Consider the following 18,779-nt stretch of genomic DNA (forward strand, 5'->3'; position numbering starts at 1 on the left):
AAGACATCTAGCTAATATTACCGCCGTTGATTTTTCTTTAGAATCGTCATCCAGTCGACCAAGTACTCCTATTCAAATTTCCGATAATCCATTTTTTGAACCCGACCTCACAATTGAAAATCCGGAGAATATTCAGGGACGATTCATAGATCCTGAACCATTAATTTTTCCTCCGGAACCACCAATCATTCAAACAGAGATTGTTGAGGAACGAACCATTAAATCAGAAACCTCTAGTGATTCCGATTCAATAAATTCAATCATGGAGAATCTGGAACCTTTAAGTATGGAAGACCGAATGCGAGCTAAACGCACTGGCCAAGGTCACGCAATTACTCATCCAGACATTAATGCTCCAGATTATGAAATCAAAGGACAAATTCTACATATGGTGACTAATCAATGCCAATTTAGTGGTGCGCCGAAGGAAGATCCAAATGAACATCTTCGTACCTTTAATAGGATCTGCACACTATTTAAAATCCGAGAAGTTGAGGATAAACAGATATATCTCATGTTATTTCCCTGGACTTTAAAGGGAGAAGCCAAAGATTGGTTGGAATCGTTACCTGAAGGGGCGATTGATACATGGGATGTTTTAGTTGAAAAATTTCTTAAACAATTCTTTCAGGCATCTAAAGCCGTAAGACTTCAAGGAGAAATTGTTACGTTCACACAGAAACCAAATGAAACTCTATATGAGGCGTGGACAAGATTTGAAAAGTTATTAAGAGGATGTCCGCAACATGGTTTAGACACCTGTCAAATAGTACAAATATTCTACCAAGGATGCGACATCACTACAAGAAAAGACATCGATATAGCAGCTGGTGGTTCTATTATGAAGAAAACCGAAACTGATGCTTATAAAATTATTGATAACACTGCTTTCCACTCACATGAGTGGCACCAAGAAAAAGATATTGTTAGATCATCTAAAGCAGCTAGAGCCGATTCTAGCCATGACTTAGATTCCATTTCCGCAAAGATAGATGCTGTCGAGAGACGAATGGAAAAGATGACTAAAGATATACACTCAATACGAATTAGTTGTGAGCAGTGTGGAGGACCACATTTGACAAAGGTTGTCTCAGTATTGAACTAACAATGGAACAAAGAGAGAATATTTCATATCTAAACCAAAGGCCTGGAAATAATTATCAGAATAATTATCCACCGCCTAGACCGAATTACAATCAAAACCAGAATTATAACCGAAATGTTCCATACAACAACCAACAAGGTCCTAGCAATCAATAAGTATCCAATAATACTTACAACCAGCAAAGACCTAATTTTCAAAACAAACCACAAACCGATGATAAAAAGCCAAATTTAGAAGATATGATGACGAAGCTAGTTGAAACTCAAACACAGTTTTTCACATCTCAGAAACAAACTAATGAACAAAATGCTCAAGCATTTAGAAATCAACAAGCTTCTATTCAAAATTTGGAAAAAGAAGTAAGTAACCTAGCAAGGTTAATAGGTGAAAGAAAACCGGGAAGTTTACCTAGTGATACAAATGCTAACCCCCGGAATGAAACAGCTAAAGCCATTACCACAAGAAGTGGTATTACACTTAAACCACCTGAAATACCTGTAACTTCTGATGAAGCTATTCCTACTCCACAAGAACCACAACCTGAACAAGATAATGAAAAAGAACCGGTAGTTGAAAAGGTTAATGAAGATAACACAGTTAAGGCTAAACCTTATGTTAAACCATACCAACCACCACTTCCTTACCCGAGTAAAATGAAGAAAGAGAAACTTGAAGCCGAGCAATCCAAATTCTTGGATATGTTTAAACAGATAAATGTAAATCTTCCTTTCATTGATGTGATTTCAGGAATGCCTAGATATGCTAAATTTCTGAAAGATCTAATCTCAAATAGAAAGAAAATGGAAGAACTCTCGGCCGTTACTATGAATGCTAATTGTTCAGCAGTGCTGTTGAATAAGATACCATAAAACTATCTGATCCAGGAAGTTTCACAATTCCATGTTTTCTGGGTAGTCTTAGTTCAATAGAAGCATTGGCAGACTTAGGTGCTAGTATAAATTTAATGTCGTTTTCACTATACACTAAACTAGACCTTGGAGAATTGAAACCAACACGAATAAGCATACAACTAGCCGATCGATCAATAAAATATCCTAGAGGGATAATGGAGAACATGCTAGTTAAAGTTGGTACTTTAGTATTTCCAGTAGATTTTGTTGTTCTGGACATGGAAGAAGATTCTCAAGTTCCTCTCATATTAGGAAGACCATTCTTAAACACGGCTAAAGCAATGATAGACGTGTTTGGTAAGAAACAGACCCTAAGTATAGAGGATGAGAGTGTTACCTTTTCAGTTGATAGAGCAATGCAACAACCGCAATCTGCAGACGATACATGTTATTATATTCAAACTATAGATTCACATGCAGAATTGTTAGAAGAATTTCCAGAATTACAAGGAACAGGAGAATGTTCTTTAGGAGAAGGAACTGAACCAATTGATGAAACCGAAATGTTAGCTACACTAATAGCTAATGGATATGAACCAACAACAGAAGAAATTCAAATGCTAAAAGAAGAAGACAGATATCGATATAAATCATCGATAGAAGAACCTCCGACATTAGAGTTAAAGCCACTTCCAAACCATTTGGAATACGCTTATTTACATGGTGAATCTGAATTACCTGTAATAATATCGTCTTCTCTTACTGAAAATGAGAAATCACAACTCATTTCTGTGTTGAAAGCTCATAAACCAGCCATTGCATGGAAAATTCATGATATTAAAGGAATAAGTCCTTCGTATTGCACACATAAAATCCTTATGGAAGAAGGTCATAAAACGTATGTGCAACGCTAACGAAGACTAAATCCTAATATGCAAGATGTAGTTAAAAAAGAAATTATTAAACTGCTAGATGCAGGTTTAATTTATCCAATTTCTGATAGTCCATGGGTAAGCCCAGTTCAATGCGTGCCTAAGAAGGGTGGCATGACTGTCATTACAAATGAGAAAAATGAGCTTATTCTGACTAGGACTGTAACAGGATGGCGTGTATGTATTGATTATAGAAAATTAAATGACGCCACCAGAAAAGATCACTTTCCCTTACCTTTTATTGATCAAATGTTGGAAAGATTTGCCGGAAATAGTTATTATTGTTTTCTTGATGGTTTTTCCGGATACTTTCAAATTTCAATAGCACCCGAGGACCAAGAAAAAACCACATTCACGTGCCCTTATGGTACTTTTGCTTACAAACGCATGCCATTTGGACTTTGTAACGCCCCTGCAACCTTTCAAAGGTGCATGATGGCAATTTTTCACGACATGATAGAAGAATGCATGGAAGTTTTCATGTATGACTTTTCAGTCTTCGGTGATACATTTGAAACATGTCTAGTTAATCTTGAACGAATGCTTATTAGATGCGAACAATCAAATCTAGTACTTAATTGGGAGAAATGCCATTTCATGGTTAAAGAAGGCATCGTTCTTGGTCATAAAATCTCAAAGGAAGGAATTGAAGTGGATAGAGCTAAAGTAGATGTAATTGCTAAACTTCCACATCCCACCAATGTTAGAGGAGTTAGGAGTTTTCTAGGGCATGCCGGTTTTTACCGACGCTTCATAAAAGATTTTTCTAAAATTGCCACTCCTATGAATAAACTCCTAGAAAAGGATGCACCATTCATCTTTTCAGATGAATGTATCAAATCTTTTAATATTCTTAAAGAGAAACTCACTAATGCGCCGATCATGATAACACCAAATTGGAATCTACCGTTTGAACTTATGTGCGATGCAAGTGATTTTGCAATGGGAGCCATTTTAGGACAAAGGATTGAAAAACAATTTCAACCTATATATTATGCTAGTAAGATGTTACAAGGAGCACAAACAAATTACACAACTACTGAAAAAGAACTCCTTGCTATTGTATTTGCTTTTGACAAATTTCGATCATATCTCGTTCTAGCAAAAACGGTGGTCTATACTGACCATTCTGCTCTTAGATACCTATTTTCAAAACAAGATGCCAAAACACGATTAATCCGTTGGATCTTACTATTACAAGAGTTTGATATTGAAATCCGAGATAAAAGAGGAGCAGAAAATCTCGCCGCTGATCATCTTTCTCGTCTTGAAAATCCCGAATTAGAAGTTCTAAATGAATCGGCCATACAAGACAACTTTCCTGATGAATATCTATTGAAGATAGATTATAATGAAATTCCATGGTTTGCAGACTATGTAAACTACTTAGTATGTGGATTCCTTGAGAAAGGATTATCGTACCAAAAACGAAAGAAATTCTTCAGTGATATAAAACACTATTTCTGGGAAGATCCACATTTGTTTAAAAGTTGTCCCGATGGAATAATACGCTGATGTGTATTCGGAGATGAAACTAGTAAAATCTTAAACCATTGTCACACAGGACCAACAGGAGGGCATTATGGGCCTCAACTTATAGCAAGAAAAGTTTATGATGTTGGATTCTATTGGCCTACAATTTACAAAGACGCACACCTTCTTTGCAAATCCTGTGATGCATGTCAAAGGGCCGGAAAAATAAGTCAGCGTGATGAAATTCCACAAAATGTCATTCAAGTATGTGAAGTATTTGACATTTGGGGTATTGACTTTATGGGTCCATTTCCAAAATCTCATAATAATCTATACATTCTCGTAGCCATTGATTATGTATCTAAATGGGCGGAAGCACAAGCTCTCCCAACTAACGATGCACGAGTTGTAGTCAATTTTTTAAGAGGTCTTTTTGCAAGGTTTGGAACACCGAAAGCTTTAATAAGTGATCGGGGTACTCATTTCTGTAATAATCAACTTGAGAAAGTTCTCAAAAGATATGGAGTAACTCATAAAATCTCCACTGCATATCATCCATAAACAAGTGGACAAGTTGAAAATACCAACCGAGCATTAAAACGTAATCTAGAGAAAACCGTAGGATCAAATCCGAAGGAATGGTCCATAAAATTGGAGGATGCACTCTGGGCTTTTAGAACAGCCTACAAAACTCCAATTGGAACCACACCTTTTTAACTCGTTTACGGAAAAGCATGTCATCTTCCAGTAGAAATTGAACACAAAGCATTTTGGGCTTTGAAGACATGTAATCTTGATTTACATGAAGCTGGACGTCTACGGTTAAGTCAATTAAACGAATTAGAAGAATTAAGACATGAAGCATACGAAAATTCGTTAATCTATAAATAAAGAACGAAGAAATGGCATGATAAAAGAATCAGAAGTTCAAAAGAATTTAAAGAAGGCGGCAGAGTTCTTCTTTTCAATTCACGATTCAAGCTATTTCCTGGAAAATTGAAATCAAGATGGTCTGGACTATTCATAGTCAAAAGAGTTTTCCCATACGGAACTGTAGAATTAATAAATTCAAATGGGATTGAATTTAAAGTTAATGGTCACAGAGTTAAATAATTCATACATGGTCCGATGGAAGTTGACAATGAAGTTAATCATAATTTCACCACCCAAGAAAACCTTCAAAATGAAAACATAAATATGTTATCAACAACATATGAAAAATCAAAATTGGAATATAGGGAGGAGTCAAATTTGAGTGATGAAGAAGAATTCTTATACGAACCTCCCATTCCAAGAAACGAAGAAAAATGTGAACAAGAAGTTCAAATAGAAGTGAAAGAACCAAGAAAAGAACACTCGAAAAAGGTTTACAAACCAACTCGACTTACTAAAGCAGGAGACCCGGGTGAATTTATCATTTCTTGCTTGCTTATTGATGGTGCTGTATATAATGGACTCGCAGATTTAGGAGCAAGTGCAAATATTATGCCTCTTTCCTTATACAAAAGATTAGGCATGGGTAAATTAAAACCAACCAAAATAGGTGTTCAATCATTTGACCAAACCATTAAACACCCGGTTAGAATAGCAAATAATTTACTTGTTAACGTGGGAAGTTTGACCTTTGTTGCAAACTTCATAGTGATTAATATGGAGGAAAACCTTGATATTCCTCTAATTCTAGGTCGCCCATTTTTAGCAACCACCGAGGCATTCATTGATGTAAGAGAAGGTAGAATGACACTTAGGGATGGTGATACATCGATCACCTTTGTGAACCGAAAGTTTAGATCTCCACCAACCAAAACTGTTAGACCAATAAAAATGCATAAATGTGGGGAAGATGAAGAAACACTTAATGATGATCCAATTACAAAGAATGTCGTTGATGATACGAAATTAGATGAACCCATTTTTAACAGTTCAATGAAGAAACTTTATAAATGGATTCACGATGCTAAGATTAAAGGAAACTTTAAGTTATGTAACCGATTAGTATCCAATTTATCACCAAAAGAAAAGGCGATGTTAGTTGAATTTGTGAAAGTTACGGAGGAAATCAACAAATGGATTGAAGTAAAAGTCAAAGATATACAAGTTGTTGATGATTCAATTGAAAATAATGTTAATCACAATTTCAACTAAGTGTAGGGAGGTTTATGTATTTCTGTTTGAGTTAGATTTTCTGTTTTCGTGTAGTTCTCAAAAATGGAACCCGAATGGTCTTTCCCTAGCAGACCCTAAAGAACTAGTCTTCTCCCCCCATTCTGAATTTTTATTTTTTTTTAGGTTTTTACGAAATGAAGACTTCCTGTGAATTAAACCATGGTCTAATGCTACACGCTTTGATCACTAAACGTAATAATGACACACTTCCAAGTGAAATAGTATCATTAATCAGAGGTAAATTGGACGAAGTAAGAAAAGAATCCAGATGCGAAGATAATAAGTTACAATTTGGTAAAGAAAAATCAAAATCCGCAGTGAAAAGGAGAGCACGACACCTTGAAAAATGTCACAAATGCGGAAAATGGTCACACGAAGGTAAATGTTCAAATAATCAAACCTATTCAAACACCGAATTTGTTACTTTATGCAGAGATGGACCGTTCATATGTTTAGAAGAAAAAACATTAAATGCTCGAGGTTACGCCTATGTAGCCATGGAAAATCAATTAGTCCGACTATCTTATGAGTGGGCTAGAGCATATCACTAAGAAATATATTTCACAGGTAAGTTTGTACAGTTTTCATTTTTATTTTTATTTTTATTTTTAACCTTTTGATAATAAACGCTAATTTATTCGCTATAAAGTATTAAATTGGTATTCGATAAAATTAGGTCTTGCAACCAAAATTATTGATATCATACAAAAATTTATTATATCACTGCGAAATTTAACGTTTATTCTTAATGTATAAATATCTTTAATCAATCAACCCAAAATATTTCAAAAATTCGTCATGAGTTAAATTAGGTCATGGAACCGAAATTACTTTACCGAAAAGAGGGGCGCATGTTTTTGATAATATTTGATTGATTAAAGTGGGATAAAAGCTAAAAAGATTTTTAATTTTATTTTTACCATGTTTTTAAAATTAATATATAAATCTTAAATTGATATTGTAAATTTTTAAATCAATAAATTTAAAATTGTAAATATTTGGAAAATTAATATTTTTAATATAAGTTTGTATGTAAAAAATATATAATATAAGTTTGGTGTGAATTTTTAATTTTAATAATATGAATTTTTAATTTTATGCATTTTAAATTTAAGTTTGGTGTGAATTTAAAAACAAAAATTTACTTTATTTCGCTAAGTTAAAAATATGATTTTTAAAATTCGTTGTGAGTTGAAGACTAGGTCTTTGAACCGAAATTGCTTTACCCGAGGGAGGGACGAGAACTTTTATTATCATTATTTTTAATCTTATTGAATTAAAGTATGCCAAAAACATTAAAAAACCCAAAAATCTTTGCTTTTAAAACCGCGCTTTAAATTGACAAATTTTAAAATTTTGTCGAGGGACGGACTAGGACATCGTTCCGAAACGACCTCGTCCTAAATAACAAGGGAAACAAAATTTTAAAATTAATTAATTAATTATTTTATAAGTAAACCTTTTTTAAAAAAAAAAAGTCAAACTCCGCGACTCGCGAAGTTTGTAGTACAAAAATACCGCGACTCGCGGAGCATTAAAAATCCAGAAAAATAATAATAAGGGACCGAACAGATCGGTTTACCCACACCAAACCCAAAATACTTCGAAAATACACACACAAACACATCACAAATTCGCAATTTTTCACCATTTTTCATCAAATCTTTCACAAAATCATGTTGAGAAGGATGCTATCAAGGAATTACTCAAGGAAAACGGTAAATTTCTACATCAAAACACCCTTTAATCCGAAAATTAGTGTTCTTGAACAATTTTATACCAATTCGATTTTGATGCTTTTTAGTGTAATTATACTTAAATTGTTTGTGTATTATGCTTGTATAACCTAGAGTGATGCTATTTAACATGATTAGAAGCCTTAAACTTCAAATTTTGAGTAATCTAGGGTTTGTGTTCTTGAGCAATTTTGGGCTTTTTGATATAAACAGGTTATGGCCGATTTTTGTCATGAATTATTGCTAAATTAAGTAGTGTAACATGTTTAGGTAGTTAAATGATCCAAAATTTGAGGCTAAACATGATTTTTGAGAATTAAAGTGGACTTTTTCAAGTCTAAAATTCATGAACTTGATTTTTGAGAGATAATGCCATTTGAAACTTGTTTAATTACTAATAATGATTATTTTGACATGTTATTTCAGTTGAATGCTTATGAACTTAGCGAACATTTTCGTATATGCTTATTTGAAAAAGTGTAGATTTGATAAAAATATGAAAATGAGCATAAGTTTGATATAAATTGAACATGTCATTGTAATTATTTTGATTGATGATTTTGCTGACACTAATGCATATTTGGATGCACAAAAATTGTGTTTGATGTGTTTTGCATACTGAAAGGGGTGAATCTTCATCCCAAGCTCGCATTGCTCCTCCTGAGAATGCGGAACAACAGGATGTTGATAACTATTACAAATAAGATATACCTCATCCAGTTATGACATTTTCAGATATGCACGTGGAAAATTTGCACCCGAACTTGAGATTAGACAGACGTTGGATAGATTATCCAAAATACCAAAGGAGCTTGCATACTCTTCATTCTAAAGCTGTTGAAGTACCTAGGGTAATAGAATGGGAACCGTTAGAAGCCGTAGAATTGGCCGAGCCAATTAGAGAATTACTTACACAGAGGTATGGTAATTCTACTTTTAACGATTGGGTACGATTATTCAACATGCGAAGACCTGTATATAAAGTATGGTGTGAAGAATTATTGTGTAGTATAGAAATAAATGATCGGGTAACTAGTTTAACCGATCGAACTTTTATTAGATTTTTGTTAGGAGGTTCGATGCGCCACATGTCTCTACTAGACATGGCTCAGGCCTTACGTATATATACGCCTGAGGAGCTAGCATCTGCCGATTGTCGAGGGTTGATATTAAATGGTAGAAAGATTGATGAAAATTTTGATACGCATGGTGTATGGAGTCAAATGACTAGCCATCACCGATTTAAAGGGGGAAATTACTCTTATTTGGATATAGATAGAGCTGAGTTAAGAGTAATTCACAGGTTTCTAGTGAACTCGGTTACACAGCGAGGTAAAAATAAGGAAAAGGTAAATGAGCAAGATTTATTTTACCACATGTGTATTCGAGACCCACAAAGCGCTGTAAGTATACCTTATTGTGTGGGTTATTATTTATCAGCTATGGTTAGGGGGATGAGACCGCACAGTATAATAGGAGGTGGTATATTTATTACATTAATTGCTGAGTATCTCGATGTGGATATAAGTCGGGGGGATTATTAATCGAAGAACCAGAACCCCACGATACAATTGGTTTAAATGTATATCATGGTGCTAAGGTTTTGAAGAGGAAAAATAACGCCGCAGTAAGATATAATGGAAGACATCCACAGGTTGAGAGAAATCAACAGCCAGGTAATGTGGGAGGGGGAACTGAAATGACAGAAATGCAAAGGTTTATAGCTTCACAAGAGTATGAAAATGCTAGACATCGAGCATTTGAAGATTGGCAAGTTCATCAAAACCAAATCATAGCTCATTGCCAACATATAGGTAGAAACTATATTCCTACTCCAACGCCCGTATTTCCTCCCTGGTCTATAGAGATGCAACCACCGTATCCTACTTATAACCCAGCTGAAGCATTTTATAACACATACGGTTATGCATGGAACCCCTACTGGTATCAGTAACAACCCTAGTTTATTTAGTTTTATTTATTTTATTTTTGTAATGTTACTACATTATACACTTATGTTGATATTGTAATAGTTTTTTATAATTTTCTAACTTTTATTATTAGATTTTAATAATTTTTGAATGTGGGGTAATATACCAAACTTCAAAAATATGTATATATGCTTGCAGTTTATCTTATGTACACAACAGGGTAAAACAACGCATTTTCAAAGACTGACATTAAGTTCAGCAAAAGCTACTAATTTTGACGACAAGATAAAAAATAAATGTGATGTAACAACAAGACGGAATGAACAAATGATGTGCACCATTTATCATTCAGCAAACAAACGCCAATATGTTTGGAAACTTTGGTAAAATTTAATCATTTTTCTACGCTAATCACCCTCAATAATTTAAATTGTTACTGATTTCTTGCAAATGAGGGCATTGCAAGATCTTAAGTGTGGGAAGGGGTTAAATTCTTTCGGATTTTAAAATTTTTACTTTATACACTTGGTTACCATTAGAAATACTAGTAAAGCAGTAGTTGTATTAGAATCTAGTGCTCTCTGATAATAAAGAACAGCCCTAGTCTTATATACTGACAACCCAATTCTAGTAAAAATTTTCAAAATTTTCAATTAAATGAACTCAAAATCATGTTTATACATATTTATGAACGATAAAACTAGGTGTTAACACCGAAATTATTGTTACCTTGAAAAGGACATAAATTGAGAAACAAACCAAAATGTTAGAATTCATTTAAAATTGAATAGAGGAGAACAAAAAGGAAAAATAAAAGCCAAGTGTGGGAAATTTTTACCAAGTTATTCAAAACATATATCACATATTTTTGTACAAATAATTGAAAATACTTTTGTTTTGGACGATAATTAACTGTTTTACCCAATGAAAGAAAAGAAGAGATGGATCTACACGATGAATCAATTCCATCATTTAAAGGAAGTAAAGTCTTTCGAAAAAGAAACGCGCTTCTTGATTTAGGTCATGAAGTTGTCGTCCAGACCAGCTGTAGGTTGACGAAAAATCTAGAAAAGTCATCACTAAAATCAGCAGGAAAACCACGGACCTCAGCATCAAACAGGGTCGCCAAGTGGTCAGACTTATCCTAACCATGAGAGGATCTGTCTTGTAAAATGGGGAGGACACCGTGCAAATTAGCTTGATAAGACTAATGAATCAGATCCCCAGAAAGGATAATCTCCTTAAAGATCAAAAATCAGCTTTTAAGACTGATATTACTCAATCCTAGAGATTGACCTTAAAGATTGAGAATTACAAACTCATGGAATTCAATGATATATAAACTCGAGCTTGAACGAGAAAATATTTTGATCAAAATTCCAAACCGATTTGTTTTCTGAAAACCCATTTTCAATGCGTTCGTTAACTTTGAACGTAAAATCCTAGGAATTCACCTGGAATTCATCAGGTCACCTGAACTAAATCGGGTGTCAACCGTAAGAACGGTGGTTGCATAGCATGGTCAAAGACAGGACCTTGTGTCAGACTGAAAAATTATAAGGGTGAGCTTTTCTATTGCTCCTACAAAGGATAGTAATTGCGTCCAACACGTTATAGACCATAATTAAAAGCATGTCAGGGGACATTGCCTTAACAGTTTCTTGTTCAACGCTTTCCTTTACAACCGGACGGTAGTTTACCGAAAGGTAATATACGGAGCAAGTATACTGGACGTGTTGCTTTCCAAATACAAGGTTAGCAAGTGGGTGACACAAAACCGCAAGTTTTGAGCTAAAATTTTCAAATCTGAAACCCACCAAACCCACAAAAACAATTTGCAAACACCGGTGAAGGGTTATTCCGGAAAACTTATCTAGGGTAAAAGCTAGAATGAAATTTTCAAAAGATCAAATGTTTTCATAAAGATCCAATTTCCTTGAAGGATCTAAATTTTATAGTCATGTGGAACTGTAAAACACATCGTTACTACCATTGTTCATACCGCCGTATAGAAATCACTGATGTACAAAGTGTGAAGAATAAAGAAGTGATTCTAGTAATTCAAGACTATATTGCTTGAGGACAAGCAACGCTCAAGTGTGGGAATATTTGATAATGTTAAAAACGAACATATATTTCATAGCATTATTCCTCAAGAAAGACAAGCTTTTAGTTGCAATTGTTCTATTTACAAGTGATATTCGTTTAAATAATAAAAGGTGAAGACAAAAGACAGATTCGACGAATTGAAGACGCAAACGACCAAAAAGCTCAAAAGTACAAAATACAATCAAAGAGGTTCCAATTATTGATAAAAAAACGTCTCGAAATTACAAAAGTACAAGATTCAAAACGCAAAGTACAAAATATTAAATTGTACACAAGGACGTTCGAAAATCCGGAACCGGGACCTGAGCCAACTCTCAACGCTCGACGCAACGGACTAAAAATTACAAGTCAACTATGCACATAAATATAATATAATATTTAAATAATTCTTATAATTATTTATATATTATATAATATATTATAAACCGTCGGCAAGCTAGGAGCCAAACCTTTGTGAGCTGGATTTACGAACTCCGCGAGTTGAGGAGTTTGAAGAAGAGAAGTGCCGCGACTCGCGGAGCCCCCAATTATGAAACTGCCTATAAAAGCTCGCGCATTCTGATCGTAAAAAATATCCATATATCCATCCTCTCTATATATGTATACGTAAATATTTATATTTTAATTTTAATTTTAATTTTAATTTCTAATAATAAGGGTATGTTAGCGAATGTTGTAAGGGTGTAAGTCGAATTTTTGTCCGTGTAACGCTACGCTATTTTTAATCATTGTAAGTTATGATCAACCTTTTTAATTTAATGTCTCGTAGCTAAATTATTATTATGCTTATTTAATACCGAAGTAATCATGATGTTGGGCTAAAAAAATATTAAAATTGGGTAATTGGGCTTTGTACCATAATTGGGGTTTGAATAAAAGAACGACACTTGTGGAAATTAGACTATGGGCTATTAATGGGTTTTATATTAACTAAACAATACCTTGTTAATTTAATATACAAACTTATAATTTGACGTATTTATATATAACCACATACGCTTGACTGGGTACGGTGGGCGGGATATCTATAAATACCAATAATTATTCATTTTACCGGACACAGAACTGGATTAATAGTTAATAGACTTGTTGAAACAGGGGTGAATTACATTCAAGGGTAATTGGTGTAATTGTTAACAAAGTAGTAAAACATTGGTTTACACGCAGTCGATAACCTGGTGTATTCATTAAACAAAGTATTAAAACCTTGTTACAATTCGAATCCCCAATTAGTTGGAATATTTGACTTCGGGAACAAGAATAATTTGACGAAGGCTTTCGCTCTTTATATTTATGACTGATGGACTATTATGGACAAATCCGTATGGACATATTAAATAATCCAGGATAAAGAACAATTAACCCATGGGAATAAACTAAAATCAACACGTCAAACATCATGAATACGGAAGTTTAAATAAGCATAATTCCTTTATTTTTATATTTAATTGCACTTCTAATTATCGCACTTTTATTTATTGTTATTGTATTTAATTGTACTTTTAATTATCACATTTTTTAATTATCGCAAGTTTATTTTATCGCACTTTTATTTATTGCAATTTCATTATCGTTATTTATTTTACGCTTTAAATTAAGTTGTATTTATTTTTAATATTTTACATTAGGTTTTAACTGCGACTAAGTTTTAAAATCGACAAACCGGTCATTAAACGGTAAAAACCCCCTTTTATAATAATAATATTACTTATATATATATATATATATATTTGTATTTTTATAAATTAAACTAATATAGCGTTAAGCTTTGTTTAAAGATTTTTCCCTGTGGAACGAACCGGACTTACTAAAAACTACACTACTGTACGATTAGGTACAGTGCCTATAAGTGTTGTAGCAAGGTTTAAGTATATCCATTCTATAAATAAATAAATATCTTGTGTAAAATTGTATCGTATTTAATAGTATTCATTTGTAAAACATAAGCTATTTTTGGGTCTTGGGTCTCAAATACAGTAGGGGATATTAACAAAGCTTCTTGAGTCTCAAATACACTTTAGGTAAAATAAATCATGTAAGGTCATTTTCTCCTTGTTGTGACCTCTCTGTGTAATCGAGTTAGCTAGAAATCTATGAATTATACAAAGCCGACGAGTTAGCTAGAAATCTATGAATTATACGAAGCTCGGCTTTGTTAATATGTAAGTAGGAGTGTTTTCCTCCCAGCGTAAAAACATTATAGTTTGACATACGCCTCCAGACGGCGTTCGCGTCAAAATTCCTATCTACCCTTTCACCACGATAAATCACATTCATACAATCGGGTAGTAGTAATTCACCAGGAGTATATATCTGCAATGCCCTGGCCATGTCCAGCATGGACATCCTGTACATCCTACGGCCAAGTATAAATCTAAGAAAACTTCTATCATCTAATCTATCTACATATACATTTAATGCTATAGTACTCATCAGCTCAACACACCATTCCTTATATACAGGTCTACGAATGGTGAATAGACGTTCCCAATCGGTAAAAGAAGAACTGTCATACCTTTGGATCAGATGCTCCCTAACTGAGTTAGCTAGTTGGACCCTTTCCAAAGGATCCCAATCGATTACCCTTGGCACTTCTACATTTTTCGGTATCACTGCCTATAAGTGTTCTAACTTTTATTATTAGATTTTAATAATTTTTGAATGTGGGGTAATATACCAAACTTCAAAAATATGTATATATGTTTGCAGTTTATCTTATGTACACAACAGGGTAAAACAACGCATTTTCAAAGACTGGCATTAAGTTCAGCAAAAGCTACTAATTTTGATGACAAGATGAAAAATAAATGTGATGTAACAACAAGATGGAATGAACAAATGATGTGCACCATTTATCATTCAGCAAAAAAACGCCAATATGTTTGGAAACTTTGGTAAAATTTAATCATTTTTCTACGCTAATCACCCTCAATAATTTAAATTGTTACTGATTTCTTGCAAATGAGGGCATTGCAAGATCTTAAGTGTGGGAAGGGGTTAAATTCTTTCGGATTTTAAAATTTTTACTTTATACACTTGGTTACCATTAGAAATACTAGTAAAGCAGTAGTTGTATTAGAATCTAGTACTCTCTGATAATAAAGAACAGCCCTAGTCTTATATACTGACAACCCAATTCTAGTAAAAATTTTCAAAATTTTCAATTAAATGAACTCAAAATCATGTTTATACATATTTATGAACGATAAAACTAGATGTTAACACCGAAATTATTGTTACCTTGGAAAGGACATAAATTGAGAAACAAACCAAAATGTTAGAATTCATTTAAAATGGAATAGAGGAGAACAAAAAGGAAAAATAAAAGCCAAGTGTGGGAAATTTTTACCAAGTTATTCAAAACATATATCACATATTTTTGTACAAATAATTGAAAATACTTTTGTTTTGGACGATAATTAACTGTTTTACCCAATGAAAGAAAAGAAGAGATGGATCTACACGATGAATCAATTCCATCATTTAAAGGAAGTAAAGTCTTTCGAAAAAGAAACGCGCTTCTTAATTTAGGTCATGAAGTTGTCGTCCAGACCAGCTGTAGGTTGACGAAAAATCTAGAAAAGTCATCACTAAAATCAGCAGGAAATCCACGGACCTCAGCATCAAACAGGGTCGCCAAGTGGTCAGACTTATCCTAACCATGAGAGGATCTGTCTTGTAAAATGGGGAGGACACCGTGCAAATTAGCTTGATAAGACTAATGAATCAGATTCCCAGAAAGGATAATCTCCTTAAAGATCAAAAATCAGCTTTTAAGACTGATATTACTCAATCCTAGAGATTGACCTTAAAGATTGAGAATTACAAACTCATGGAATTCAATGATATCTAAACTGGAGCTTGAACGAGAAAATATTTTGATCAAAATTCCAAACCGATTTGTTTTCTGAAAACCCATTTTCAATGCGTTCGTTACCTTTGAACGTAAAATTCTAGGAATTCACCTGGAATCCATTAGGTCACCTGAACTAAATCGGGTGTCAACCGTAAGAACGGTGGTTTCATAGCATGGTCAAAGACAGGACCTTGTGCCAGACCGAAAAATTATAAGGGTGAGCTTTACTATTGCTCCTACAAAGGATAGTAATTGCGTCCGACATGTTATAGACCATAATTAAAAGCATGTCAGGGGACATTGCCTTAACAGTTGCTTGTTCAACGCTTTCCTTTACAACCGGACGGTAGTTTACCGAAAGGTAATATACGGAGCAAGTATACTGGACGTGTTGCTTTCCTAATACAAGGTTAGAAAGTGGGTGACACAAAACCGCAAGTTTTGAGCTAAAATTTTCAAATCTGAAACCCACCAAACCCACAAAAACAATTTGCAAACACCGGTGAAGGGTTATTCTGGAAAACGTATCTAGGGTAAAAGCTAGAATGAAATTTTCAAAAGATCAAATGTTTTCATAAAGATCCAATTTCCTTAAAGGATCTAAATTTTATAGTCATGTGGAACTGTAAAACACATCGTTACTACCATTGTTCATACCGCCGTATAGAAATCACTGATGAACAAAGTGTGAAGAATAAAGAAGTGATTCTAGTATTTCAAGACTATATTGCTTGAGGACAAGCAACGCTCAAGTGTGGGAATATTTGATAATGTTAAAAACGAACATATATTTCATAGCATTATTCCTCAAGAAAGACAAGCTTTTAGTTGCAATTGTTCTATTTACAAGTGATATTCGTTTAAATAATAAAAGGTGAAGACAAAAGACAGATTCGACGAATTGAAGACGCAAACGACCAAAAAGCTCAAAAGTACAAAATACAATCAAAGAGGTTCCAATTATTGATAAAAAACGTCTCGAAATTACAAAAGTACAAGATTCAAAACGCAAAGTACAAAATATTAAATTGTACGCAAGGACGTTCGAAAATCCGGAACCGGGACCTGAGCCAACTCTCAACGCTCGACGCAACGGACTAAAAATTACAAGTCAACTATGCACATAAATATAATATAATATTTAAATAATTCTTATAATTATTTATATATTATATAATATATTATAAACCGTCGGCAAGCTAGGAGCCAAACCTTTGTGAGCTGGATTTACGAACTCCGCGAGTTGAGGAGTTTGAAGAAGAGAAGTGCCGCGACTCGCGGAGCCCCCAATTATGAAACTGCCTATAAAAGCTCGCGCATTCTGATCGTAAAAAATATCCATATATCCATCCTCTCTATATATGTATACGTAAATATTTATATTTTAATTTTAATTTTAATTTTAATTTCTAATAATAAGGGTATGTTAGCGAATGTTGTAAGGGTGTAAGTCGAATTTTTGTCCGTGTAACGCTACGCTATTTTTAATCATTGTAAGTTATGATCAACCTTTTTAATTTAATGTCTCGTAGCTAAATTATTATTATGCTTATTTAATACCGAAGTAATCATGATGTTGGGCTAAAAAAATATTAAAATTGGGTAATTGGGCTTTGTACCATAATTGGGGTTTGAATAAAAGAACGACACTTGTGGAAATTAGACTATGGGCTATTAATGGGTTTTATATTAACTAAACAATACCTTGTTAATTTAATATACAAACTTATAATTTGACGTATTTATATATAACCACATACGCTTGACTGGGTACGGTGGGCTGGATATCTATAAATACCAATAATTATTCATTTTACCGGACACAGAACTGGATTAATAGTTAATAGACTTGTTGAAACAGGGGTGAATTACATTCAAGGGTAATTGGTGTAATTGTTAACAAAGTAGTAAAACATTGGTTTACACGCAGTCGATAACCTGGTGTATTCATTAAACAAAGTATTAAAACCTTGTTACAATTCGAATCCCCAATTAGTTGGAATATTTGACTTCGGGAACAAGAATAATTTGACGAAGGCTTTCGCTCTTTATATTTATGACTGATGGACTATTATGGACAAATCCGTATGGACATATTAAATAATCCAGGATAAAGAACAATTAACCCATGGGAATAAACTAAAATCAACACGTCAAACATCATGAATACGGAAGTTTAAATAAGCATAATTCCTTTATTTTTATATTTAATTGCACTTCTAATTATCGCACTTTTATTTATTGTTATTGTATTTAATTGTACTTTTAATTATCACATTTTTTAATTATCGCAAGTTTATTTTATCGCACTTTTATTTATTGCAATTTCATTATCGTTATTTATTTTACGCTTTAAATTAAGTTGTATTTATTTTTAATATTTTACATTAGGTTTTAACTGCGACTAAGTTTTAAAATCGACAAACCGGTCATTAAACGGTAAAAACCCCCTTTTATAATAATAATATTACTTATATATATATATATATATATATATTTGTATTTTTATAAATTAAACTAATATAGCGTTAAGCTTTGTTTAAAGATTTTTCCCTGTGGAACGAACCGGACTTACTAAAAACTACACTACTGTACGATTAGGTACAGTGCCTATAAGTGT

At 33.4% G+C, this 18,779-nt stretch overlaps 1 non-coding gene across 1 annotated transcript; it reads right to left on the reverse strand.

Moving 5' to 3' along the window:
* Nucleotides 1–646: 646 nt before the first annotated feature.
* On the reverse strand, nucleotides 647–753 carry LOC139903517 (small nucleolar RNA R71). Its single transcript, XR_011778331.1, has one exon. It is a non-coding gene; the product is annotated as a small nucleolar RNA R71 (small nucleolar RNA).
* Between the last annotated feature and the right edge of the window lie 18,026 nt (nucleotides 754–18,779).

This window comes from Rutidosis leptorrhynchoides, chromosome 3 (genome assembly GCF_046630445.1).
Source record: "Rutidosis leptorrhynchoides isolate AG116_Rl617_1_P2 chromosome 3, CSIRO_AGI_Rlap_v1, whole genome shotgun sequence".
Classification (NCBI taxonomy): Eukaryota; Viridiplantae; Streptophyta; class Magnoliopsida; order Asterales; family Asteraceae; genus Rutidosis; species Rutidosis leptorrhynchoides.